This window comes from Eubalaena glacialis, chromosome 17 (assembly GCF_028564815.1).
Source record: "Eubalaena glacialis isolate mEubGla1 chromosome 17, mEubGla1.1.hap2.+ XY, whole genome shotgun sequence".
Taxonomy (NCBI): domain Eukaryota; kingdom Metazoa; phylum Chordata; class Mammalia; order Artiodactyla; family Balaenidae; genus Eubalaena; species Eubalaena glacialis.
This window is the reverse complement of record NC_083732.1, coordinates 2428806-2456435: the sequence shown is the minus strand read 5'-3', so window position 1 is coordinate 2456435 and position 27630 is coordinate 2428806. Positions and strand designations below refer to the sequence as shown.

The 27630-nt window shown below is 42.9% G+C and overlaps 1 long non-coding RNA gene across 3 annotated transcripts in view; it reads left to right on the top strand.

Annotated features, from left to right (window-relative positions):
• Window positions 1-183: 183 nt before the first annotated feature.
• The window catches only part of LOC133077133 (uncharacterized), a 308335-nt gene continuing 280888 nt past the window's right edge, over window positions 184-27630 (top strand). For 2 of the 3 annotated variants that reach the window (XR_009697668.1, XR_009697666.1), the window contains exon 1: window positions 681-906. This is a non-coding gene — a long non-coding RNA (uncharacterized LOC133077133). Of the gene's footprint in view, window positions 374-680; window positions 907-27630 lie in introns of those variants that run through there. The other variant, XR_009697667.1, reaches the window with a different exon arrangement.

Below are 27630 nucleotides of genomic sequence, written 5' to 3'. Positions count from 1 at the left end.
CGCCCCGCCTCCTGGCTCGCCCCGCCTCCTGGCTCGCCCCGCCTCCTGACCCGCCCCCGCGCTCCCCGCCCCGCCTCCTGGCCCGCCCCGCGCGCTCCTCCCCGCCCCCGCGGCGTGCGCCCCCGCCCCGCCCCGCCCCGCCCCGCCCGCCCGCCCGTCGAGGCCGCGCCTCTGTCCCCTCAGGTGCCGCCCCCGCTCGGGTCGTCGGAGCAGGGTCCTCACTTGCCCGCAACCCCAGGCTTCCGCGCTTAGACTGGAAAGCGCGAGCCCTGAAGCGGTGAAAGGAACGGGTCTCCTTCTAGCATCTTCCAGAACTTACCACGGAGAATTCCCATCTTCATTCCTTGGGTAATTTGCCTGCGTAGAGTCCCAGGTTAGCCCCTTTATCGTCGCCCCCCCACCCCCAAATCTTCCCTACTCTGAATTGGGTGAAGCAGCCGCCCACGCCGCGTGTCCCCGCTCCCGGCTGGGCCTCCCCGCGCCCTGCGGTGGGCGATGCTCTCGGGTCCCCAGAGCAGCCGGGAGCGCGGGGCGGGGGCCCGGGCGAGCAGGCAGGTCGGCGCCCGGGAGACCACGCCGGAGTGGGCGGGCAGATGGGCCTGGGTGCTCATCCGCCGTCCTCGCCTTCCGTGTGGGGAGAGAAACCGCATCACTGAGCTGCCCTTCGGGTCGCACAGTGTGTGTGGAGCGCGCACCCTTCTCATCGTGGTGCTCGGGCTTTACGCCCCAAGAGGAGAAGAGGAGAAGTGCCTCTAGGACGAGCCGGTTGGAAGGGCTCAGCGTCCCCGGTCAAGTGTCTGCCGGTCGTGGCGGGTGCGCGCGGGAGAGAGCCGCCTGCCCCGTTCGTGTGCATCCCTGGGCGGAGGGAAGTGGCCCGAGTGAGACGCCGGGAATTTTGAGCAAGAGGTAGGACGAGCAGCGCCGGCTCATTTTTCGTCATAATCGTGAAATGAGGATCTAGCTGGGTCATGAAAGTTGAAGCTGGTGGCTGGTCGTTGCACATAAGCCCACTTATATTCGGCCCAGAGTAATTTTTATTAAGCATCTTCTTAATTTTATGTGCTCGTGAATACGAAAAACAGTCTTACTGTAAAAACTCACAAGACGCATTCTTGAGCCCGGGGCCCCTGCGCGTGCGGCGGCCAGAGGGCAGGGCGAGCGGGGCCTTTGGCCTTGAACCTTGCCTGTGTCGTGTTGCGACGTCAGTTTCTGCAGAAGCCCCAGCGCCGGGCGCAGGGCGGCCTGTCCGTCAGGTGCCAAGGTCGGCGGTCGGCCCGCGCCGGACACCCTCTCCTGGAGGCCCTGAGCGGAAGGGAGAGGGCGTTGTCCTTGCAGCTGTGCAGAACCTTCTTCGGCTGGAGAATGACACCCAGTGGCTGGACCCTCAGGTCTCCAGCCGGGCCCTCTGCGAGTTCCCAGCTTCCTGGGGTCTCGGTTTCTTAGTCTGTAAAATGGGGATGCTAGTGGTGTTCGCCCCCTGGGGTTATTCTCAGGTGACAGAAGCTCGTGCGCGTTACACGCTTAGGAGAGGATCTGGCTCTGCCCAGCACTATGGAAGGGTTCGCTGTGACTACTGTTTACGGCTCAGGGCACGAGCTTCGGACTCACATACCTACAGGAAGCTGGCTGGCAGGGTCCTCTGAGGGGAGCAGGGGGGGCGAAAGACGACCTGCCCTGAGTAGAGTGATGGGCAGCGACTGACCTGCAGCTGGAGTCCTGGGGAGGGGGGGCAGCCCGGGGCCAGCCAGCTCCCGAGTGGGTGCTGCCCTCAGGGCTTGGGGCCCACTGATAATGAGCTGGCTGTATTTTTCAAGAAAATATGGAAGTCAAAAGTGAAATTCCCTGATTTTTATTTTAAAAAAAAATTTTTGGCCAAGCGACACGGCTTGCAGGTATGTTAGTTCCCCAACCAGGGATGGAACCTGGGCCCTAGGCAGTGAAAGCATGGAGTCCTAACCACTGGACCGCCAGGAAGTTCCCTCCCTGACTTTTATTTTTATTTATTTATTCATTTAAAGAAACATTTGTTTATTTATTTGGCTGCGCCAAGTCTTGATTGCGGCACCCGGCATCTTCGTTTCTGCGTGCGGGATCTAGTTCCCTGACCAGGGATCGAACCTGGGCCCCCTGCATTGAGAGCGCAGAGTCTTACCCACTGGACCACCAGGGAAGTCCCCCTGACTTTTAAATATTTGCAGCTAATTACAGTTTTTCAAAGTGAAAGACCCGACCACGTGTATTTGCAGGTTGCTTTCAGCCCAGAACCTTCAGTTTTTGACCCCTTTGGAGACATGGTATGAAAGCCGAGAGAGATATATGCAGAGTCTGTACAGATTGGTCCTCTACTTCTTTGGGGCCAAAAAACCTTGACATAGGATTACATTTTCATGCAAGCAATATCATGAAGGACCACAACTAACTAAGATAAAAATTCTGAAAAAGAAAAGGCAGATCAGCCTGTGAAAGCAAAGGCATGTGGGGCCTGGCTCAGTTTCTCCCTAACAGCAGAATTGAGTTTTTGTTAAAGCACATTTAAATATATGTGTTTTGTCACATAACAGTGGAAACAGTGTAAAGAACACATTTAACACTATAAATGGCCAAAGTGCTAGTAAGTGTTAATTTGTAGTCTTGTTATATTGATACTTTCCTTGATTTTTTTTCTTTCCATGCTTTTAGAATTTTAACCTTAATGTAGAAAATATTTTTCTTAACCATAGATTAAAAACTTCACTATATTTAAAGATTATGGTTAATCAGGGCTTTAAGATTAGAAAAATGCAAAGCTATTCCCTTCCTCAAGTTTAATTTGATTCCATCTATAAAGATATCAAAGCACATATCGTTTACCAAATATTCTACTACCATTTTGAAACTCTCGGGACTTCCCTGGTGGTGCAGTGGTTAAGAATCCGCCTGCCAATGCAGGGGACGTGGGTTCGAGCCCTGGCCTGGGAAGATCCCACATGCCGCGGAGCAACTAAGCCCGTGTGCCACGACTACTGAGCCTGCGCTCTAGAGCCCGTGAGCCACAACTACTGAGCCCAGGCACCGCAACTACAGAAGCCTGCATGCCTAGAGCCCGTGCTCCATAACAAGAGAAGCCACCGCAATGAGAAGCCCGCACACCACAACGAAGAGTAGCCCCCGCTCGTCGCAACTAGAGAAAGCCTGCACGCAGCAACGAGGACCCAATGCAGCCAGAAATAAAAATTAAAAAAAAAAAAAAAAAAAAGTGGACCGCTGCTGGAAATTGTGTAAATGGTATACGATTATTGGAAGGACTTTTCAATGTGAAAGTTTCAAGATACTCTGTTTCTTAGCAGAAAGTTGAATTTGACGAATGGTAAATAAAGGTAACCAATCAGGTAAAACTATAGCAAAGTGCTCTGTTACACCTGACTTCCAAGAGGAGCCCCAGGGCAGAATGCAGGCTGGAAGGGACCTTGGAGGACTGGCCAGGTCTGCCCCAGGGGCGTCTGGTCTCCCCCAAGGGTCCCCGTCCTCCACCACATCCTTTCGTAGTCTTGGGTTCGGCAATGGATGCTTGGATACTGTGCACCAAAAGCACAATGACAAAAGAAAAAATAGATAAATTGTTCTTCATCAAAATCAACAACTTCTGCACTTCAAAGGACACCATCAAAAAAGTAATAAGACAGAATGGGAGAAAAATTTCAAATCATATATGAGAACCCTTTTACCTCAACAATTTAAAAAACCAGATAACCCAGTCAAAATTGAGTGAAGTATTTGAAGAGCTGTTTTTTAAAAGAAGGTACACAAATGACCAATAAAGCCCATCCGGAGGTGCTCAACATCATTAGTAATTAATGAAATGCAAATCAAAGCCAGAATGAGCTACAACTTTAACTCTTGAGAATGGCAAAATAAAAATGACAGATGATAACATGTGTCAGCAAGGATGTGGAGAAACACTGCTGACGGAATTGTGAAGCAGAGCCCGTTGGAGGACAGCTTGGCAATTCCTCAAAACCTTAAACGTAGAATTACCGTATGACCCAGCAATTCTGGTCCAAGAAAAACGAAAACATGATATTGATTCTTCCAATCCAAGAACATGGTATATCTCTCCATCTGTTGGTGTCATCTTTGATTTCTTTCATCAATGTTTTTTTTTTTAATTAATTAATTTATTTTTGGCTGCGTTGGGTCTTTGTTGCTGCGCGCAGGCTTTCTCTAGTTGCGGCGAGCGGGGGCTACTCTTCGTTGCGGTGCGCGGGCTTCTCACTGCGGTGGCTTCTCTTGTTGCGGAGCAGGGCTCTAGGCACACGGGCTTCAGTAGTTGTGGCACGCAGGCTCAGTAGTTGTGGCTCGCGGGCTCTAGAGCGCAGGCTCAGTAGCTGTGGCGCACGGGCTTCGTTGCTCCGCGGCATGTGGGATCTTCCCGGACCAGGGCTCGAACCCATGTCCCCTGCATTGGCAGGTGGATTCCTAACCACTGTGCCACCAGGAAAGTCCCTTTAGCAGTATTTTTAAGTGGAGAATTGATCTATAAATAATTCCTGCCTACAGAGAATTTTCTAGTCTCTTTCCCTCTCTCCTTCCTACAAATATTCATGGAGTGCCTATTTTATACTAATAGCTAAAAAAAAAAAAAAGCTATATTTTGCTTCTTGGTCCTTCCCTCTGGCTCTTATACCAAAAATGGGAACATAGATAATAAAGAAAAAAAACCCCAACCCCCCAAATATATAGAGTGCAAATTCTGAGATGTCCTATGTAGAAAACTGTGCATGGATGGAACATTGCCAGCGGAGGTGGGCGTAGGGAGAGCTTACTTAGAAGCATCAGGGCTGGCCTGCCTGAGAAGGGGGTTTAAGTTGAAACCTACAGAATGAGGAGACAGCCATTCAAAGAACTTCCAAGCAGAGGAGTGAAGTCTAAGGCTAAGAAGAGTTTGGCTCTTAGAGAAGCTGAAAGAAGGGCAGTGGGGCTTCGTGGCTGGAAGGAGAGTGTCTCAAGACGTCGAGTAGAGGAGGCGAGTAGAGGAGAACCTCCTTCAGCCAAGCCTGGGCAGGCGAGCAGCCCCTGGGCCTCTGTCCCTGGGAGCCAGGGCTCGGTGCTGGCAGGGTGCACCCAGAACCCGATCGTCTGCTCTCGTGGCCATCACCATGTGGTCCCAGAAGATGCTTCTCCTCACCTCCTGCCCTAATGCCTCAAAACAAAAGGGGATGTTACCTCTCCAAAGGCTGCCGGGACTTGTGGGAGATACTGGTGCTGACCCTGGAGCAGAGAGGCGATTTGAGCTGTAGGAACATGTAGGTAGGAGAGAACACAAATACTCTATCTTGTCACATCCCTCCATTCACAATAGCATGACAGCCATTCTCACTCTCGCATAATCAATTTCCCAATCTCATTGATCATCCGTTTCCTTGATTCTCTTCATGAATCCATCCCTGGACTGGATGTACTCATAAGTTAACAAGGGATTTGCATCTTCCTCTTGAATTCACACACTCTACATTTGTATATCTGTATGTCTAGACGTAATGTGTGTGAAGTGTGATAACAGACTCTTTACGCTGGTAACTGTATAAACTTGGAATGCTTAATTACAAATAGATTTACTTTTGTAAAAATATTTAATGAGGTTTAATTATATTTTTATAAGTAAAGATTTAATTTTAATACATTTGATTTAAAATTTGATAGGTTATGATTTGCATTTGCATTTAACTAGTTTAGATTATTATATTTTTTATTTTTCCAGCTTTATTGAGTATAATTGACAAAATTGTATATATTTAAAATGTACAATGTGATGATTTGATCTGTGTATACATTATAAAATGATTACCACAACCAAGTTAAATAACACATCATCACCTCACATAGTTACTCTTTGTTTTGTTTTGTTTTTGTGAGAATGCTTTAACTGTACTCTCTCAGCAGATTTCACATCGACAATACTATAGTTACCATGGTATACATTAGATCCTCAGAACCTCTTTTAACTGAAAGTTTGTACATTTTGACCAACATCTCCCCATTTCCCCCACTCCCAAGCCTCTGGCAACTACCGTTTTATTCTCTGATTCTGTGAGTTCAACTTTAATTTTAGGGTTCCGCATATAAGTGATACCACACAGTGTTTATCTTTCTCTATTGGGCTTATTTCACTTAGCATGAAGCCCTCCAGGTCATCCACGTTGCCAGTATCTTGGCTATTGTGAACAGTGCTGCAGTGGACCTGGGAGTGCAGGTAATCTCTTTGAGATCCTGATTTTGTTTCCTTTGGAGATATACACAGAAGTGGGATGGCTGGATCATATGGTAGTTCTATTTTTCATTTTTTTGAGGAACCTCCATACTGTTTTTCAGAGTGACTGCACCAGTTTACATTCCACCAACAGTGCACACGGGTTCTCTTTTTCCCACATGCTTGCCAACATTTGTCATCTCTTGTCTGTTTGATAACAGCCATCCTAACAAGCGTGAGGTGATATCTCATTGTGGTTTTGAATTACATTTTCCTAATGACTAGTGATGTTGAGCATCTTTTCATCTATCTGTTGGCCATTTGTATATCTTCTTTGGAAAAATGTCTATTCAGGTCCTTTGCCCATTTTAAAATTAGACTATTTGGGGATTTTGCTATTGAGTTGTATGAGTTCTTTATATATTTTGGATATTAGCCACGTATCAGATATATGATTTGCAGATATTTTCTCCCATTCTATAGGTTGCTTTTTCATTTTGTGGATGATTTCCTTTGCTATGTAGAGTTTTTCTAGTTTGATATAGTCCTGTGTTTGCTTTTGTTGCCTTTGCTTTTGGGATCAGATCCAAAAAATCGCCAAGACCAATCTTAAGGAGCTTTTCCCCTGTGTTTTCTTCTAGGAGACTTAGGTCTCAGTTCTTACATTTAAATCTTTAATGTATGTTGAGCTAATTTTTGTGAGTGGTATAAATTAGTGATCCAGTTTTATTCTTTTGTGTGTGGCTGTCCAGTTTTCCCAACACCATTAATTGAAGAGGTTATCTTTTCCCCATTGTGCATTCTTGGTGCCCTTGCAGATATTAATTGACTGTATATGTGTGGGTTTAATAGTGGACTCTTTATTCAGTTCCATTGGTCTATGTGTCTTTTTAATGCCAGTATCATATTGTTTTGATTACTATAGCTTTGTAATATAGCTTGTACTCAGAAAGTGTGATTTCTCCAGCTATGTTCTTCTTTCTGAGGATTGCTTTGTCTATTTTGGGGTATTTTGTGGTTCCACATGAATTTTAGGATTTATAAATAGGTTTTTCTATTCTTGTGAAAAATGCCATTGAGTTTTAATAAAGATTGCATTGCACCTGTGTATCGCTTTGGATAGTATGGATATTTTAACAATATTAATTTTTCCAATCTGTGAACATGGGGTTTCTTTTCATTTGTTTGTGTCTTCAATTTTTTTCATCATCGTCTTATAGTTTTCAGCACACAGATTTTTTTACCTCCCTGGTTAAATTTATTCCTAAGTATTTTATTGTTTTTGATGCAATTGTCAATGGGATTGATTTCCTAATTTCTCTTTCAGTTAGTCTGATGGAGTTTTTAGGGTTTTCTAAATCTAAGATTGTCATTTGCAAACAGAAACAATTTTACTTCTTCCTTTCTGATTTGGATGCCTTTTATTTTTTTTTCTTACCTAATTGCTCTGGCTAGGACTTCCAGTATTATGTTGATTAGAAATGGTAACAGTGGGAACTCTTGTCTTGTTTCTGATCTTAGAGGAAAAGCTTTCAACTTTCACCACCAAGTCTGATATTAATTGTGGGCTTGCTATATATGGCTTTTATTATGTTGAGGTATGTTCTTTCTAAACCCACTTTGTTGAGAGTTTTTATCATGAAAAAATGTTGAATTTTGTCAAATGCTTTTTCTGCATCTATTGAGATAATCATTTGATTTTTAATTTTCTCTTAATGTGGTGTATCACATTTATTGATTTGTGTATGTTGAACCGTTCTTGCATCCCAGGGATAAATCCCACTTGATCGTGGTGTATGATCCTTTCGATGTGCTGTTGAATTCAGTTTGCTGGTATTTTGTTGTGGATTTTTGCATGTATTTTTTGTCAGGGATATTGACCTGTGATTGTCTCTTCTTGTACTATTCTTGTTATTGAGAGTAATGCTGGCCTTGTAAAATGAGTTTGGAAGTTTTCCTTCAGCTTAAAATTTTTGGAAGAGTTTGAGAAGGATTGAGGTTAATTTGTCTTTAAATGTTTGATGGTATTCACCATTGAAACCATCTGGTCCTGGACTTTTCTTTTTTGGGTGTTTTTGATTACTAACTCAATCTTCTTACTGGTTATAGATGTTCAGATTTTTCATTTTTTTTTTGATCCAGTCTTGGTAGGTTGTACTTTTCTAGAAATTTATCCATTTTTTCTAGGTTATCCAGTGTGTTGGCATATAATTTTTCATAGTAGCCTCTTATGAACCTTTGTATTTTTGTGCTATCAGTTGTTATGTCTCCTCTTTAATTTCTGATTTTATTTAATTGTCTTTTTTTCTTAGTCTACTTACAGATTTGTCAATTTTACCTGTCTGAAATCTAGCTCCTCATTTCATTGATCTTTTTTACTGTATTTCTAGTCTCCATATCATTTATTTCTGCTCTGATTTTTGTTATTTCCTTCCTTCTGCTAACTTTGGGCTTAGTTTGTTCTTCTTTTTCTAGTTCTTAGGAGTGTAAAACTAGATTGTTTATTTAAGGCCTTTCTTTTTTCTTACCGTAGGTGTTATGGCTATCAACTTCCCACTTAGAACTGCTTTTGCTGAGTCCCATAAATTTTACTATGTTGTGTTTACATTTTCATTTGTTTCAAGATTTTTTTAAAATTTCATTTTTGGTTTCTTTTTGACCCATTGATTGTTCAGGAGTGTGCTATTTAATTTCCACATATTTGTGAATTTTCCAGTTTTCCTTTTGTTATTAATGTATGCTTTCATCCCATTGTGGTTCAGAAAAGATATTTACTTGATATGATTTCAATCTTCTTAAATCTGTTAAGCCTTGTTTTGTGACTTAACATATGATCTATCCTGGAGAATGTTCCATGTGAGCTTGAGAAGAATGCGTATTCTGCTGTTGTTGGATGAAGTGTTCTGTATATGTGTGTTAGGTCCATTTGGCTAATGTGTAGTCTAAGTTCAATATGCCCTTATTTATTTTGTCTGGATGATCTATCTATTGTTAAAAATGGGGTATTGAAGTCCCCTATTATTGTTACATTGCTGTCTATTTCTCCCTACAGATCTGTTAATATTTGTTTTATGTGTTTGAGTGTACCAATGTTGGGTAATATATATTTACAATTGTTATACTCTCTTGATGAATTGACCTCTTTATCGTTATATAATGACCTTCTCTGTTCTTGTTATAGTTTTTGACCTAAAGTTTATTTTGTCAGATATAAGTATAGCTACCCCTGCTCTCTTTTGGTTTCTATTTGTGTGGAATATCTTTTTCCATCTCTTTACTTTGAGCCTGTGTCCTTAAAGCTGAAGCAAGTCTCTTGTAGCAGCCTATAGTTGGGTCTCTCTCTTTTTAAAAAAATCCATTCAGCTACTCTATGTCTTTTGGTTGGAGAATTTAATCCATTTACATTTAAAATAATTATTGATAGGTAGGGACTCACTGTTATCATCTTGTTAATTGTTTTCTGGCTGTTTTGTGGTTCTTTTCTTTTTTTTCTGCCTTTCTTGCTTTCTTCATTATGATTTGATGATTTTCCATAGTGGTATGCTTTGATTCCTTTTTCTTTGTCTTGTGTGTATCTACTATAGGTTTTTTTGCCTTGTGGTTACCATAAGGCTTACATGAAACTTCTTGTAAATGTAACAGTCTCTTTTAAGCTGACAGTAGCTTAAGTTGTGCTCCTTTGATGTGTCACGTTTTTCAGATTTTTTATGTTTCTTGTAGCCTTGCTCTGATGTCTGCATATTTGATGGAGCAGTCACCTCTTTCATACTTGACAGACTGGTTTTGGTGTGAAAAGACCTTCACCTGTGTGTGGGTGAGAGGGTGTGGCTGGGTTGGAGTAGTGGTTCTGGCTCTGGGGACGCCTCTGTGTTAGGCTCTATGCAGCTCTGTCAGCTGGGGGCAGTGTTGGTGAAGATTGCAGGGCTTCTAGAGGACCAAGGCTGTGGGTGTCCACAGTGGTGCTGAGGGCTGCTGGGGTCTTTAGTGGCAAAGTCTGCTGGGACCACCTGATATTTTTTTCTTCCATGGGGGATGTCGTGGCTGAGGGGATTTTTTTGGTAATTGGTCCGGCTTGTGGTTGCCTTCATGGTGGTGATGTCACTGGTGTTGGATGTGTGGGTGCCCATGGAGTAGCCGTGGAGCCGGGGTCTGGAGAGTGGGCACTTGTGGACCAGCAGCAGCTCCTGTGTTTGGGGTGCTGGCCAGCCTGCAGCAGCGCTGGCTCGGGGAGCCTGAGATACGGGTGCAGAGCCATTGTCCGGGGTGCAGGTGAGCGCAGAGCAAGCAGAGCAGGCTTTGGGGGCTGGTGTGCACTGGGTGAGGTTGCTGGCAGCTGTGGTCATGGGGCAGTGTAGCAGAGGCTCCCTCTCGGGGGGCATGGCAGCGTCTCCCTCTCGGGGGGCCTGTGCATTTAACACTAGGGGTCCTCCGCTAGGAAAGCTGCAGGAAATCTACAGCTGCCGTGGTCCCCAGGGGCAAAGGCTGCCCGGGCCCCACAGAACAGGCCATGGGCACCACAGGGGCACCTGCTGCTTGGCTGATGTTGTTGGACCCCCTTCTTCTTTGTTTCTCGTTGCCTCTGATGTCTCTGCTGAGCTGATCTCCCCAGCAATCCTTTCTGTGCAGTTTTTCTCCTTCTTTTGCTCCACTGTGTTGCTGTAGGTTCTTAATTGGATTCTTTAGCCCTCCTAAGGCTTTTTTCAATTGTGAATAGCTAATTGTTTTTTTGTGAGGGGAATGAAGGCTGGTATCTCCTACTGTTTCATCTTGCTCAGTTTAGATTATTTTAGAAAAATAAGTTTTGTCAAAATACATATGAAAAATAATTTATTCAGTTTTTACATTTGATTTGGATTTTTATGAATATATATTCAAACAGCCTTTGGATACAATTATGTTTTAAAAATTCTTTAGATCATTGAGAAATATTATAGTACATGCCAAGGAAGGGCTGGAAAAGAAGACACAAAAATAGAGCTCAGAAAAGGGGAAAAAACAGTGGAAAAATAGGATTTTAGAAACAATCTGCTTAAATTTTTTAAATCTGAAAATAATGAAAGAGTAGGCTTCTGTCATGCATGAGCCATATAAAATCTGCAGAGTTCATTACACATTTTTCAGGTTTAATTACTGATCAAAACAATAAAAACAAGCCAACTGGGCATTGCAAATTGTTTAGATTTTTACCACTGATCAAAATAATGAAAATGAGCAGAAAATTACTCTCATCAAATCCACAATTTTATCAGGTCTGATAAAATTTATGAAACTACAGTCTTTAGTAAATGAAGCTTGAGTTACTGATCAAAATAATGAGAATAAATGACAAAAGTATTTACATCAAATTTCTAACCCAGAAGCACAAAGGCGGTTCTGTCCAGTGTGAGATGACGAAGAAAACGCCTTCCCAGAACCAGCAGATCGGGGGAGAAAGTCACGACTGGGAGCCCTGCTGTCCTTTGGGAGCTGATCCCGGAGGATGGCCCTGCTTCCGGAAAACAAGCTGATTCGGGTTCATGGTGAAAAACCTTTTTCATTGGATGAAGAAGAAATAGAGACGAACCTTTATTTTAAGTTTGCAAACAATCTATATTTTATTACTATTTTTCTATGTTTTAGAGCTAATTTTGGAGAGCAGCTTTTGTCAGTGAAGTTATTTGTGATGGAAGCATTTGGCTTCTTTATGAAGAGAATATAAAAAATCACTATTATAGAGAAAAGCACACATAATACAATGGTTAGAATTGAAAAAATTCTGGAAAAATAGCAAAAAATTGGCAGTATTTAACAAAGAGAAGTAATAGTCAATATAAAAACATTGGTATGATGTTCTAAAAATACTTAGCCAAACATATTAAGTCAAATAAAATGACAGTTTATTTATTGACAGTGTCCAATATTTACTGAAAACAATGGATAGATTCTAAGTATAGAAGAAGTAACTTTGGAATTTGAGGCTGGAATGTCTGAATATGTCAGATAAATATAAAAATAATAAAACAAATTAAAACTATCTAGAATGATAAAATCAAGTGAAATTTTTAATATAATGGGAATATTGTAAGGATCCAGATATTTCTTTTTCATTTTTTATTTTTTAAAAATTTTTATTGGAGTATAGTTGACTTACAGTGTTGTGTTAGTTTCAGGTGTTGCAAAGTGAATCTGTTATACATATACATATATCCACTCTTTTTTAGATATTTCTTTAAGAGATGTTGAGATCTGTAATAATGATTCATATGAAGGAAGTTAAAATATTTCATGGTATTTTCCATGATAATGATAATTTTTCATATTCAATCTGCCTTTACAATTCTATATGTAAAATCTGTTGGTTTTTTTTTCTGAATCTAAGTATCACTTTAAGAATTTTAGTAACAGTTGCTGCTGCCTCAGTGAATAAAATTTCTCCAAACTGAAAACATCTCTCCAAGAATTACAGTGACTCTAGAAATGAGGTTTAATTTGGCATTATTCTCAATAGAGCAAGATTATGTGGACAATCTGGATTGTAAACACATAATTAGTGATTTTTTTTGACATGAAGGCAAGAGATAAATTTTGTGGAATAAATATGTGAGTTCATATTGTAATATTCTCATATATTTATGAGTTCTCTAGGTCTTCGTTTTATTAGTCATCCACCACCACTGGTCCATCATCAGAACATCTCAGCACAGGTGATGATTATGATATTCAAAAGATCTTATGATTATGGAGGTATTCTTGTCAGGAGAGGGTGGCAGAATATATTTTATTTAATAGTTTGGTTTCCATTACTTTACAGTGTAGACGCACAGTGTGGGTCTATTTGTAGTCTTGTCCAGACTCTGCAGTGGAAGTGCTGGCCTGGGTGGACGAGCCTCCATCATTCAGTGCTGGGGCCTCTTGTGTCCTCCAGGACCTCGTGTGAAGTGATGCCTAATCAGTGTTGCCAGATGAACGCATATTACCTGGTACTCCCTCCTGCAATTCCACTTGTCACTACGACTTGCCTTTCAGAGCCTGGATGGACTGGCTCATTCTCAGAGAAGCCTTTCCCATCCCCCATCAGCCCGAGCCATCGCTTCTCCCTCTGCCCTTCTGCAGACCTTACGTCTGGCTGCATCCCATAGAGGGTCATCGCAGATGCTCTCAGCATCCCCTCTGTCCCTGTATCAACAGCAGCCTTAGGGCAAACATACTGGTCTTTGCAGCTTCCCACAGGACTTGGCATGGGGGTATTCAGTACATTTTTTCTTTTACTGACTATCATATTTTAAGAAATCAGTAAACATAAATCCTATAGTAAAATCCCTATTCCTCCACATTTATGAAATAAGTACTTGTGGTTTTGTCCTTTTGCTGCAGATTTTTTAACCTTGTATTAAATACGTGCATAGCAGACACTGTACATTTTGAGGCTGGTGAATGATTTTTATAATGTTTCAGGATAAATCCTTATAAGCTGTTATCAAAATAGCCAAGAGAAAAATATAAAAATAAGTTTCAGATCTCTGGTGGCTTGATCAAAGAAATACATAGTTTGAGGGTCAAAGATGCATTAATCTGTTGAGGTTAAATGTGATTTTCTATAAAGTCAAAGAAAGGAGTGCACGCTAGTCTACTGGGTCTGAGAGGTTGTGTGGACCAGAGCTTCGTCACAGCCAGGCTTTGGGTCAGGATCTTCCTGCCCTGCTTATTTCATTGTAAATCTGCTTTTGGAACCACCTTTGCTTGCTATAGATGATCTGTTTTTAGCTGCTATAATTTTCTCAGAAAACTTTATACCCCCTTAAGCACCTTATTTCTTTTTCATTTTTCCTTCCTTGTGAAAGAATCTTCCCAGCTTGACCTTAGCTGAATTCCGTTCTGTTCTTTTTTATTCTGCTTGCTTCAGGCAGAAAATGAACCAGATCACTGATGAACCATTTGTCATGAGACGTGCGGGTTTCAGGACTTCACTGAGGTGCTATTTTAGGATGACTGTGATATTATGGGTCAGAGTGAAAACAGGGAAAAGTGTTCTTTTTTATTAAAAAGCAGTTCCAAATGAAATGATGTCAGTTTATAAACATTTGAAATGCATCCTCATTTTCCACCAGTTTGATAGAAATAGAGGGATGATTGCAATTCCTTTGGGTCTTTACTCTTTCCTTCAGGACGTTCTCTGTTAAGGATTGTGCCTGGTATTCATTGTCTCACACCTGGGAGGTCATGTGATGGCAGCTTCAAGAGGAAAATGAGTAATCAGTATTCAAAAATAGTTTTTAAAAATAGCCAATAGCAGTTTACGGCTTTGGATAATCTTTACTGAACAATGGAAAGGGGAATTAGATTTCTCTGGAAACTATTCTGTTAGATTTTACGCGAGCAAGAGAGATCTGTTTGGAGGACGGATCCGTGCCCTGAATGGTGACTGTGCTTTTCCCATTTTGCTGTGTAAATGGTCACGTGCTCACTGATGAAGGGCTGGTGGTGCTGGCTGCAGGTGCCCGGGTGTTGGCTGGCACGCCCTGCCTTTCCAGGTCTTCACCTCCGTCTTGACCTGGGACACCTCAGCGACCAGCTTGGAGAGCACCTCCGCCCACACACATAGTTTGCTCATCCTTTGTGAGCAGACTTTGTCATGTGGAAAGTTTTCTTGGGGAGCTGAGATGTGACCACCAAATTCATTTCCATCTGCAAAGCCAGGATTTTCCCCACTGCCAAAGGAATTCCTGGGGCTGCTGTAACTTGGTGCTTTGTTACAATGCAAGCAGATATCACTGATGTCATGACAGTAATTTTAAATAAGGTAGGCACTGAGGAAATGAACAATGAGGACAGTAAACCTTACTGCAGATGTGTGGGCACACCTGACCTCCCCCATCTGAACCCATTTGGCCAGAGATGGTGGGTGGTGGTCTTTAGTTTGGGTTCATGATGCTAGAATACACTATCTATATTAAAACAGCCCTAACTGGGCTTCCCTGGTGGCGCAGTGGTTAAGAATCCGCCTGCCAAGGCAGGGGACACGGGTTCGAGCCCTGGTCTGGGAAGATCCCACATGCCACGGAGCAACTAAGCCCGTGTGCCACAACTACTGAACCTGCGTGCTGCAACTAATGAAGCCCACACGTCTAGAGCCCGTGCTCTATAACAAGAGAAGCCACCGCAATGAGAAGCCCGTGCACCGCAACAAAGAGTAGCCCCTGCTCGCCGCAACTAGAGAAAGCCCGCGCGCAGCAACGAAGACCCAACGGCAGCCAAATAAATAAATAAATAAAATAAATTAAAAAATAAAAAACAACAGCCCTAACTAAGTGCGAATTGAAATTACAGAAGTACTTGTCTTAGCTGATAAAGAAAGGAATTTGGAGGGAGAATACACTAACTACCAAAAAACTACTTACTTTTATAAACCTTGATTTCTCTTTTTGAGGTTATCGAGGACCTGGTAGGATGACAATAAAAGCAAACCCCTTCTGTCCCCAGCCCAGCTTCTTGCGTCTGGGTTTTCTTTGCTGAATCTGGACATGATCAGAGGGCAAGCCAGGAGGACTCAGTTGGGATTAAACCAAATATTCTAATGCAACATTCCTTTTTTTTTCTTATCAGACCTTTGGAATCCATGGTGACTTGGAGTCAGACAGCATCATCTAATACATGAGCTTTAGCTCAGAGAAAACATGAGCTCGAGCATAGTGTAAAAGAAACATGCCAATTCATTTATTCACACATCACAGAGAAATCATTGATTGGAAATGGTGGTTAAAATTTAGAAGGAAAATAAAAAACATTTTGACAGGGACAAAATCTGCCGAGGAATTACTCAGAAAACGAAGACTGGATAGTATTTGATCTTGAAAATACAGTCTTTAGTGGCGCTATATGTCTATAGTGTCTCTTATGTTACTGTAAATTGTATTTTGTTAGTAACTTTAAGCTTTCAAGTAATTAAAATTAGAAGGGGTCTGCTCCATACTTAGCATGGTGTCTGAAGCATTTTGTCACCAGGTCACGTTGATATGACCCACGATGAGGTCTCTCAGTTTCCCTTTGGCAAAATAAGAGCGATGACATTTCTGTTTGAAAAATCATTGCAACTGTCTGTAAGCACTTTTCCTCTATAGATATATATATATTTAAATAACTGGCATTTTCTCTGGAGAGACTTTGCATTTCCCCTGCCGTAAGCGGAAAGTTGGAGACTGCCAAAGCCATAGCAGCCCTTGTCCCAAGCCAGGGAAACTTCTCTGTCTGAACTGCCTCTTTATTAGCAAAGACAATGTGTGTATTTTTGGGTTTTTTTTTGACAATGTGTGTATTTAAGGCCTGCTGTTTTTTAGAAAGTTGTCTAGGTTGAGCGTTGGGTAGACAGCGTAAGAAAGAAAGAAAGGATTTTGTTTTCTGTTGCCTCTTCCGTGATGTTTGCGGAGCTCGATGTGGGTGATTTAATCCACCTGTGGCCTGTGGTTCAGATTGAAACTCGGGATGAATTGTGACTATTGATGTGGTTCATGCTCACGAAGGTACTGACCTGTCCTCCACTTCACGTCATTTGTGCCCTTTTCTCCCTTATTATTGGAGGGTGTGTGTGTGTGTGTGTGCGCACGTGTGTGTGTGTGTGTGTGTGTTGATGATGAGGGATTTTGGAGGCAGTGCTGTGCATCATCCTAACCATGGCCTGGGATGCTTTTCATCAGTCAGTGCTGCGTCACCTGCCCTAACAGAAGAGTACACTCTGGGTGAGAAGCAGGGGACCAGAAAGAGAGAGGCGGTGCGCATGGGGTCAGTGTGGCTCATCCCAAGTTTGTGAATCACATTTGTCTTATTGAAGGCGTTTCTAAAGTATTTTAATAGTTAAGTTCAACAACATTTATCAGCCTCCACATTTGCTACGGGGTAGATAAGTATTTCAGTTAACAGGAGAGGAAACAAAAGATGGTGAAGGTGATCTTGACGAGGGATCTGGCTGGGTTCTGGACCTGCGGTATCTCCTGAGACTCCCAATTCAGTCCACACCTTTGCTCAGAGCTTCAGAGAACGCCCAGTGATCCCTGTGGCCGCTGGGTCTAGGCCGGCGGACTCTTGTAAACAGGGCTTTGAAGTCCTTACAAGGAGTGTTTGGAGGTCAGCCAGGGCTGGGACTCTGACAGGGGGGTTCCCTCCACCCCGGGAGGCTGCCTCCTGCCCAGGAAGCCGTGGGCAGCACAGGTCCCCTCGCATCTTGATGAGACCTTGAGGGGCGGCCGAGGGGCCGTGTGTCGGGATGCTCTGCCCTCAGAGCACTGGGGTTCTGGAGCATACGTCACGTTTCCTTAGATACCACTAGGCACTGGGACTGACTCCGAGAAAAAGGCTTTCAGGAAGCTTCGGTAACTGGAAGGATAAGTGAGTAAGAGAACTTGTCTCCTGCCCTCTAAGTAGCTCTGGCTCAGATGCTACTTTGGGTGTAAAATAATTGTCCGACCATTTATCTCAAATAGATTGCTGTCCATTTGCATCTCAAGCCTTCCTAGAGGGTCCTAGGACATAATTTGGAAGGTTATTTTTATATAAATAACGATCATCTGCACACATTCCTTGAATCAGGTAATTGGTATCAGTGAATAAAGCCTACAGACCAATGCAGTGAATACTGGTATCAAAAGGTTTAAAACTGTTTTAAAAGAATTCATAATGATTCCTTTTTTACAATTTTTTATTTATTTGTTTTTTACTTTCTGGCTGCACCACGCGGCACGTGGGATCTTAGTTCCCTGTCCAGGGATCGAACCCTGTACCTTCTGCAGTGTAAGTGTGGAGTCTTAACCGCTGGGCATCCAGGCAAGTCCCTGATTCCTTTAAAATTTTTTTTTTTTTTTAAGGTTATTATGTGCTAAATTGATCCTCTTACACCTAGACTAGTTAAGTCTTTGAATTTATAATGAAATCTAAATAAACTTGAAAGAAACAACAGGTAGTTTTAAAGCAAATGAGGTTCTTAAATAAAATACATTCTCTGCTTAGTTTTAGTGCCCTAATTGTGAAAATGAGCACCACCCTTCCCAGGTAATTTTTATTTTATTTTATTTTAAAAAAATTTTTAATTTATTTTTGGCTGTGTTGGATCTTTGTTGCTGTGCACGGGCTTTCTCTAGTTGCGGTGAGCGGGGGCTACTCTTCATTGTGGTGTGCAGGCTTCTCATTGCGGTGGCTTCTCCTGTTGCAGAGCATGGGCTCTAGGCGCCCAGGCTTCAGGAGTTGTGGCTCGCGGGCTCTGGAGCGCAGCCTCAATAGTTGTGGTGCATGGGCTCTAGAGTGCAGGCTCAGTAGTTGTGGCATGCGGGCTCAGTAGTTGTGGTGCACGGGCCTAGTTGCTCTGCGGCATGTGGGATCTTCCCGAACCAGGGCTCAAACCCGTGTCCCCTGCATTGGCAGGCGGATTCTTAACCACTGTGCCACCAGGGAGGTTCCTTGACTGAGCACTCTTGATGCATCAGTTCATTTGCTCCTCACAGAAGATGCTGATGAAGGTACTGTTATCACTTCCAGTCCTACCCACCAGCCTGCTGGCACCACATTAAACAAATTGAAGAATAAAAATCATGTGATCATCTCAATAATGTAGAAAAACCCGTTGACAAAATTCAACATCCATTTATGATTAAAACTCTCAACAAAGTGGGTTAGAGGGAACATACCTCAACATAGTAAAGGCCATACATGACAAAATTACAGCCAATATCATACTCAACAGTGAAAAGCTGAAAGCATTTCTTCTACAATCAGGAACAAGACAAGGATGCCCACTGTCACCACTCTTAGTCAACATGGTATTGGAAATCCCAGCCATAGCAACCAGACTAAAAAATATAATAATAAAAAGAACCTAAATTGGAAAGGAAGAAGTTAAACTGTCACTGTTTTCAGGTGACATGATACTATGTATAGAAAATCCTAAAGACACCACCAAAAAACTATTAGAACTAATAAATGAATTCAGTAATGTTTCAGGATAGAAAATTAATATACAGAAATCTGTTACATTTCTATATACTAACAACAGACTATCAGAAAGAGAAATTAAGAAAACAATCCCATTTACAATTGCATCAAAAAGAATAAAATAGCTAGGAGTACATTGAACCAAGGAGGTAAAAGACCTATACTCCCCAAACTATAAGACACTGATGAAAGAAATAGAAGATGACACTAACAAGTGGAAAGATATACCATATTCATGGATTGGAAGAATTAACATTGTTAAAAGATTACTAGCCAAGACAATTTACAGATTGAATGTAATTCCTAACAAAATACCAATGGCATTTTTTTTTTTTTAAAATGAGGTGCGTTTTATAAATTTATTTATTTATTTTTGGCTGTGTTGGGTCTTCGTTTCTGTGCGAGGGCTTTCTCCAGTTGCGGCGAGCAGGGGCCACTCTTCATCATGGTGCGCGGGCCTGTCACTGTCGCGGCCTCTCCCGGTGCGGAGCACAGGCTCCAGACGCGCAGGCTCAGTAGTTGTGGCTCACGGGCCTAGCTGATCTGCGGCATGTAGGATCCTCCCAGACCAGGGCTCCAATGCGTGTCCCCTGCATTGGCAGGCGGATTCCCAACCACTGCACCACCAGGGAAGCCCACCAATGGCATTTTTTTCACGGAACTAGAACAAATAATTCTGAAACTTGTATGGAAACACAAAAGACCCCAAATATCCAAAACAATCTTGAGAAAGAAGAACAAAGCTGGAGGTATCATCCTCTCTGATTTCATAGTCTGCTACAAAGTTACAGTAATTAAAACAGTACGGTACTGGCCCCAAAGCAGACACATAGATCAATGGAACAGAGTAGAGAGCCCAGAAATGAACCCACACTTATGTGGTCATTTAATCTACAACAAAGGAGGCAAGGATATACGATGGGGAAAAGACAGCCTCTTCAATAAATGGTGTTGGGAAAACTGAACTTCTACGTGCCAGAGAAACAAACTGGACTACTCTCTCACACCATATACAAAAATAAACTCAAAATGGATTAAAGACTTAAATGTAAGACCTGAAACCATAAAACTCCTGGGAGAAAACGTAGGCAGTATGTTCTTTGACGTTGGTCTTAGCAATAGTTTTATGGATCTGTCTCTATAAAAATATGCAAGGGAAACAAAAGCAAAAACAAACAAATGGGACCACATCAAACTGAAAAACTTTTGCACAGTGAAGGAAACTATCAACAAAACGAGAAGGCAGCCTACCGAATGGGAGAAGATGTTTGCAAATGACTTGGAGATGCCCTGGTGGTAGAGTGAGCTCCCAGGATGGCTGTGCCCTGTCTGTGTCCCTGGGAAGCACAGGGTCCCCTCCCCTCCCTGTCTCTCACCCGGCCTCCTCCTCGGGAGGCCCTCCAGGACCAGCTGGTGGAGGTGCCCAGGCTCCTATCGGGTCACTGCTTCCACCCGGAGCCTGGGAGGTTTTGTACACCTTTTAGGCCTGGAGCCTCCATCCCCTTAGCCCTCTGCTCCCCTGAGAGTCAGCCCCACTGGCCTCGGCACCAGACTTTCTGGGGGCTTGTCTCCTGGCGCAGGACCCGGGCTGGGGAGCCCCATGGGGCACAGACCTCTGTTCCCGGCTGAACCTCTGTGGTGTGGTCACCCTCCGTCTGTTGTCTGCCCATCCTGGGGTGGGGCGCAACTAAACCACATCTTGCCTGCCCCGTCTCCTTGTGGTTCCTTCTTCGTGTCTTTAGTTCCAGAAGCTCCTTTCTGCCGGTGCTCAGGTGCTGCTTATGGAGATGCTCTGGAGAGTCATGGCTTTGCAGGCTTTTCGGGGCCCCTGGGAGGCTGGGTCGGGGCTTCCCGAGACACCGTCCTGGTCACTCCTGTTATTGGCTCGCTGTTTTAATTTTTATGTCTCTGATTATGAGGGTTAATAGAGTTTTGGATATCTTTATAGGTATTTATGTTTTAGCTTTTGTAGCTATTTATATTTTGTCTTTAAACAGAGAGAGCAGTGTTAATATATTAACTAACAATAACTATGTCAGTATGTCAGTAGTCTACCCACAGCATTAACTTGCCTTTAAAATATCATGGTCATAGGTTTCTATGTTGAGTTTGGGAGGAATCATAATAATAAAATAGCAAAAATTTATAATGCATATTATGTGCTAGACACTCGTCTAAGTACCTTAAATGATTAACTCATTTAATCCTCGTAATAAACTTATGGGAAAAGTTCTATTATTGTCCCCATTATAGAAATAAGAAAACAGCAATGTGTCCAAGGAGACACAAATGACAGGGCAGAACTGAGAGCCGGGCTCCAGGGCCTGGCTGAGCCTGGACTCTACTGTGGAGAGACTTACTGAAATCCCGCCTGGCAAAGTTACATTAAAAGAAGTGTAAAAACTCCATGTTATGACTATAAATGTACAATTTCCCGAAGAGTCGTTGAAAGAATTTAATCACGGGAGGCTTCTTTCTCGAAATACCATTGTGATCAATCTTTGTTTCTAATACCTGCCATCTTTTATTTAGAAAGAGACATTCAGCTCCTTGGGTTGAGTTATTTCATTTTGGGTGACGTATGTCTGGGGTCAGGAACCTCTGTGTGGCATTTATTAATAAATCATCATAATAAAACCCACAATGGTGGCTCTTAAAAAATAGCTTCTTGGGCTTCCCTGGTGGCGCAGTGGTTGAGAATCTGCCTGCCAGTGCAGGGGACACGGGTTCGAGCCTTGGTCTGGGAAGATCCCACATTCCGCGGAGCAACTAGGCCCGTGAGCCACAACTACTGAGCCTGCGCGTCTGGAGCCTGTGCTCCGCAACAAGAGAGGCCGCGATAGTGAGAGGTCCGCGCACCGCGATGAGGAGTGGCCCCCGCTTGCCGCAACTAGAGAAAACCCTCGCACAGAAATGAAGACCCAACACAGCCAAAAATAAATAAATAAAATTAATTAAAAAAAAAAAAAGACAGCAAAACTAATTAAAAAAAAAAAAAAAGCTTCTTTTCCCATCAGGAATTTGCTCATGGCTGGATGTTGGGAAGCCCTCAGCTCTTTCCTGAGCCGAAGCTGAGGCCCGAAGGTCCAGGACAGGGTGACCTGTGAGTGGCTGGGTCGCCTCACCTTACACCTGGGCTCTTCCTGCCACAGAGCGTTGCTTTCTAGGTCTTCCAAGGATTGCATTAGATGATAGGTTTTTACAAAATGGTGTAAAAATAAACTTAACATGAAACTTACCGTCTTAAATGTACAATTCAGTGGCATTCACCACATGCACCTGCTGTGAGACCAGCGTCACATCCATCTCCAAAATTTTTTTTCATCTTCCCAAACTGGAACTCTATACCCATTAAATAACATATCTCCCTGACCCCAGTCCCTGGTACCCTCCATCCTACTTTCTGTCTTTGTAAATTTGATGCTCTAGGGACCTCATATAAGAATCGTACAGTATTTGTCCTCTTGGGACTGGATGATTTCACTTAGCATAATGTCTTCAAGGTTTATCTGTGTAGCAATAGGGTTGCTTTGAGAAATTATGTATGTAAAGCAGTTAAGATAATGCCTGGCATATAGTGAGCTCTTTATAAACTGTTACTGTTGATATTCATTGTATTAGTTTCCTATTGCTACTGTAACGAACTCCCACAAACTCTGTGGCTCAGAACAACACACATTTGTTCTCTTACAGTTCTGGAGGCCAGAAGTTTGAAAGCAGTTCCACTGAAGTCCAGGTGAAGGCAGAGCTGGCTCCTTCTGGAGGCTGCAGGGGAGAGTCTGTTTCCCGACCTTTTGCAGCTTCTAGAGGCGCCTGCGTGTCTGGGCTCACGGCCCCTTCCTCAGCTTCAAAGTCAGCAGCATGGCGTCCTCTCTTCTGTCCCATCTCTGCCTCTGACCTTCCATCTTCTCTAACTTTCACCGTCCTGCCTCTTTCTTACCTCTGACCCTTGTGGTTACCCTGGGCCCGCCTGGATAATTCAGGGTCATCTCCCCATTGCAAGATCATTAATTTAATCACACCTGCAAAGTTCTTTTCGTCATGTAAGTTAACATATTCATGGGTTCCAGGGATTAGGACGTAGACCTTTTGGGAAAAACTTTATTCAGCCTACAACAACAATAATGCAGCAGCTGCTGATGGTAATAATAACATAGTATTTAGTAATGGAAGGAATGTTCTTATACCTGAACAACTAATCACAACAACATTGGTACCACCTGGGAGGTGGTTAAATCTCAGCAGTGACCCAGACCTTCTGACTCAGCATGTGCATTTCAGCCAGATCCCCTGAAGATCTGGATGCACCTTACTGTTTGAAATGGTGTCTGCCCTTCATCGGGTGCCTTAGTGAGGACAGTACGCACGGATAAAGATAGAGCCTCAGTTCTCTGGTCTCTGCCTGATCTTCCTGACTAATGACATCACCACGACACTGCGGGTTCCGAGTCTGCACCAGAGTGTTGCAGACTTAAGCCCCGTATGAGAACTGCAGGTGGTTGTAGGATGTAAGGGCGTTTGCTCTGTGAGGATTGCTGACTCTGATTTTACCTGAAGAGAGTGTGTAACAGGGGACCCCATCTGCTCTCTGCCTTCAGGTAAGGACTGTGCCTCAGGACGGTAGGTATTGATTTATGACCCTGGGAGCAGAGTAGCGATTTGCCTTCTGGTTTAGATTAAAATAGTCTGAAGGTGAATAAAATCTGCTACTCTAGCACATACTTCCTTTTGATTATCTATCTTTTTTATGAATATAAATTTGAAGATAACTTATTTTAAAGCCTTGCTAGAGAGGTGGACAGCTTTTAAATGAAGCATGGAAGACCAGCTGGACCAACAGAATCAGGGGTTTTGTTGTTTGTTTGGATTGATTTTCTTCCTCTTATTTGGTTATTTTGTTTTGTATTATTTTGTTTTGACTAGTGATTGAGGTTTTTTTGAAAGCTGGAAGCTTTATCTTGACAGACACGTAGGGAGAAAGACAACAGTTCTTGGGAGGCGCCTCCAAACCTGTCCAGAGATGCAGCCTTTATCACGGAACTGTCCCTCTGCCCCAGCATCTCTTTCTAGAACATCAGGGTGAAGGACTGGTCGTGACTACTCTAATTTGGTGTTCCGTGAGGGAGACTTCCAGGGGGGTCACGGGACTCACCTCTCGTGTTCTCAGGTTTCTGCGGTGCTAATATTGCCAAGTCATGTAATTTTGAGTCTCAGTGACTCCACGCTTGAGTTAACACTGTCTTTTAATTTTCCTTGGAGGTTTGAAAGAGCAGAGCAGGAAATACTGTCTACACTTGATTTATTAGGTGTCAACCTAGAAGGTAGCGGATGGTTTGGTCTGTTTTTTTCCGCCGTATATTTAGAGGCATGCGCGTCTGAAATTGCTGGGCAAGATGCCTGTTTGTATTGTCTATGTCGTTTATCTCTTTCCTATTAAAACGTTAAGATTCTCATACAAACGCTGTGTCTTGATACTGATGAGCTGTGGATTCCTGAGGGGCTGGAGGCTATTCACTCTCCTTCCGAGATTCCTGTTTTCAGGCCTCAGCTATCATAACCAAATTGTTTCCATCATTTTGAAAGAACAACTGGGACTCAAATAGACCAGTTTATCTAGGCCATACACAGAAGGGAATTTAGGGTACTGGAAAAATAGGGTATTTTCAGATATGTCTTCTATTTTTGTTTTAGTTCTCTTCAGTTCTTATTCTCAGTAAATGATGTAAAAACTAGTTAGTCTGAACTCATTGTTTATCTCTACTCTACCCTAGCAGACTCTTAAAAAAAATTCTTGGAGCTATAAGTTCTAAAATAATTTCCAAAATAAGAAACTTAGGAAGATGCTATCCTATTGACCAAAGCTCCATAATATACTGAAAGTGAAGTTTCTTTGCTGATACGATGAGACCATCGTTCCTCAGCTTGAAAGATACACTTTCCCAACATTCATAGCAGCGCTGTTTACAGTAAGTCAAGACACGGAAGCAACCTCAATGTCCATCAACAGAGGAACGGATAAAGAAGATGTGGTACATATATACAATGGAATATTACACAACCATAAAAAAGAATGAAATACTCCCATTTGCAGCAACCTAGAGATTATGATACTAAGTGAATTAAGTCAGACAGAGAAAGACAAACACCATATGATATCACTTATATGTGGAGTCTAAAATAAGACACAAATGAACTTATCTACTAAACAGAAACAGACTCACAGACATAGAGAACAGACTTGTGGTTGCTAAGGGGGAGGGTGGCAGGGGGAGGGATGGACAGATGCAAACTTTATATAGAGAGAATGGATAAACAATAAGGTCCTACTGTATAGCACAGGGAACTATATTCAATATCCTGTGATAAACCATAATGGAAAAGAATATGAAAAAGAATGTGTATATATGTATAACTGAATCACTTTGCTGTACAGCAGAAATTAACACTGCATTGTAAACCAACTATACTTCAATAAATAAAAGAAAAGAAAAATACACTTTTAGACAAGGATGTTTGGTGTTAATGACAAAGTAGGTATTCAAGATGTTTGTTAACATGAAATATTCTTGTGCAGGTGTGTTACTTAAAATGCACTCTGAGCCGGGCAGACCTCCCTGTATCTCTTCTGTTGTTTTTTTCCTTTCTTTATATCCCACCCGCTTCTGTTCCTTTCTCCTTCATGTCTCCTCCTTTTCCAAAAATGAATCATCAATAAACTTGATTTCTATTCGTGGTAAGCACATGGTGTGCAGAGCTTTTACTCCTCTAATTTTCCAAAACCAAAACCTGCCCACCTGAGTATGCTTGAGTTACATTTCCGAGAGGTCTGTCAGTCCTGGAGCAGCCCCTTGGGCACAGTGGGAGCTGTGGTCGCCCCTTTGGGGATGGAAAGAGAGAAGAGGGAAGCAAAAACTGTGCTGCTTATCTGGTTTCTTCCAGATGCTCCTGAAATAAGTTTTACCCTCCCAGGCAAGGCCAAGGCAGGGTTTTCCCTCTCCCCTCGGCCTTAGCTTTACTCCCAGATCGGATTCTAAGGGGACTGCTGCCGGAGTTGCGCCCGTGCCCCAGACGGCTGCTGAGCACTGACCCCACGACGGGCACCGTTCAGAAAGAGCACACGGCTCCGACTGCCACTAGGGCTGTCAGGACGGGACCTGCTCCAGGAGCAGCCACAGGGCTTGAGTGTTTGTAGTGAACAGAGACCGTGCGCCGGTGGGACACACGTGGGATCCCATGTCGGCATTTCTTTATGTATAAACACCTCTTATGAGTGTTTACTTTTGACCATAGGGTCAGAGCTTTCCTCTTAATTATCTTTGTATCCACAGCATATAGGCAATCACCAGCATACAGTAGACAATTGGTAACCTGCTCATAGACTAGAGATTTCCCCCTTTATCACTGCAAAACAAGGACTGTGGTTTGATCAAAGCCAGATTGTGAAAATAAAGCTATAATTTATTCACAGAATGTGCTGTAATTAAAAACTGGTTCTGAAATATGGGATGTGTAATGAAGGAAAGAGAAAAAAATTCAGGAAAGGTTATTTGATTGTGTTGACTTAAAAAAATAGACTTTATATTTTAGAACAGTTTTGGGTTCACAGCAGAACTGAGTGGCAAATGCAGAGATTTCCTGTAGACTCCCTGCCCGCCTGCCTGCCCGGACAGACACAGCCTCTACCAAGGTCAGGTTCCCGCCATCAACATCCTCCTACAGATGGTACATTTGTTACAATCAGTGAACCTACACTGACACCTCATTATCACCCAGAGTCCATAGTTTACATTAGGGCTCATTCTTGGCTTTGGACATTCTGTGAGCTTTGACAAATGTGTACGGGCATTATCCGGCATTACACTATCATACAGAGTATTTTCACTGCCCTAAGCATCCTCTGTGCTTCACCTGTTCATCCCTCTCTTCCCTCTAACCCCTGGCAACACTTACCTTTTTATTGTCTCCGTAGTTTTGCTTTTTCAGAATGTCTTATAGTTGGAATCACACAGTGTGCAGCCTTTTCAGATGGGCCCCTTTCGCTTAGTCACATGCAGTTAAGGTTCCTCCTTGTCTTTTCATGGCTTGATGGCTCGTTTCTTTCTTAAGAGTCCAGTGTCTGGATGGACCACAGTTTATTTATCCATTCATCTGCTGAACGATATCTTGGTTGCCTCCAAGTTTTGGCAATTGTGAATAAACTTTCTGTAAATATCTGTGTGCAGGTTATACTGAGGACATATGTTTTCAACTCATTTGGGTAAATACCAAGGAGCGCAATTGTTAGATTATAGCAAGAGTATGAGCGTAGTAAGAGTATAGTAAGAGTATGTTTACTTTCGTAGGAATCTGCCAAACTGTCTTCCAAAGTGGCTGCACCATTCTGCATTCCCACCCGCAGCGGATGAGAGTTCCCGTTGCTCCACATCCTCACCAGCATCTGGTGTTGTCAG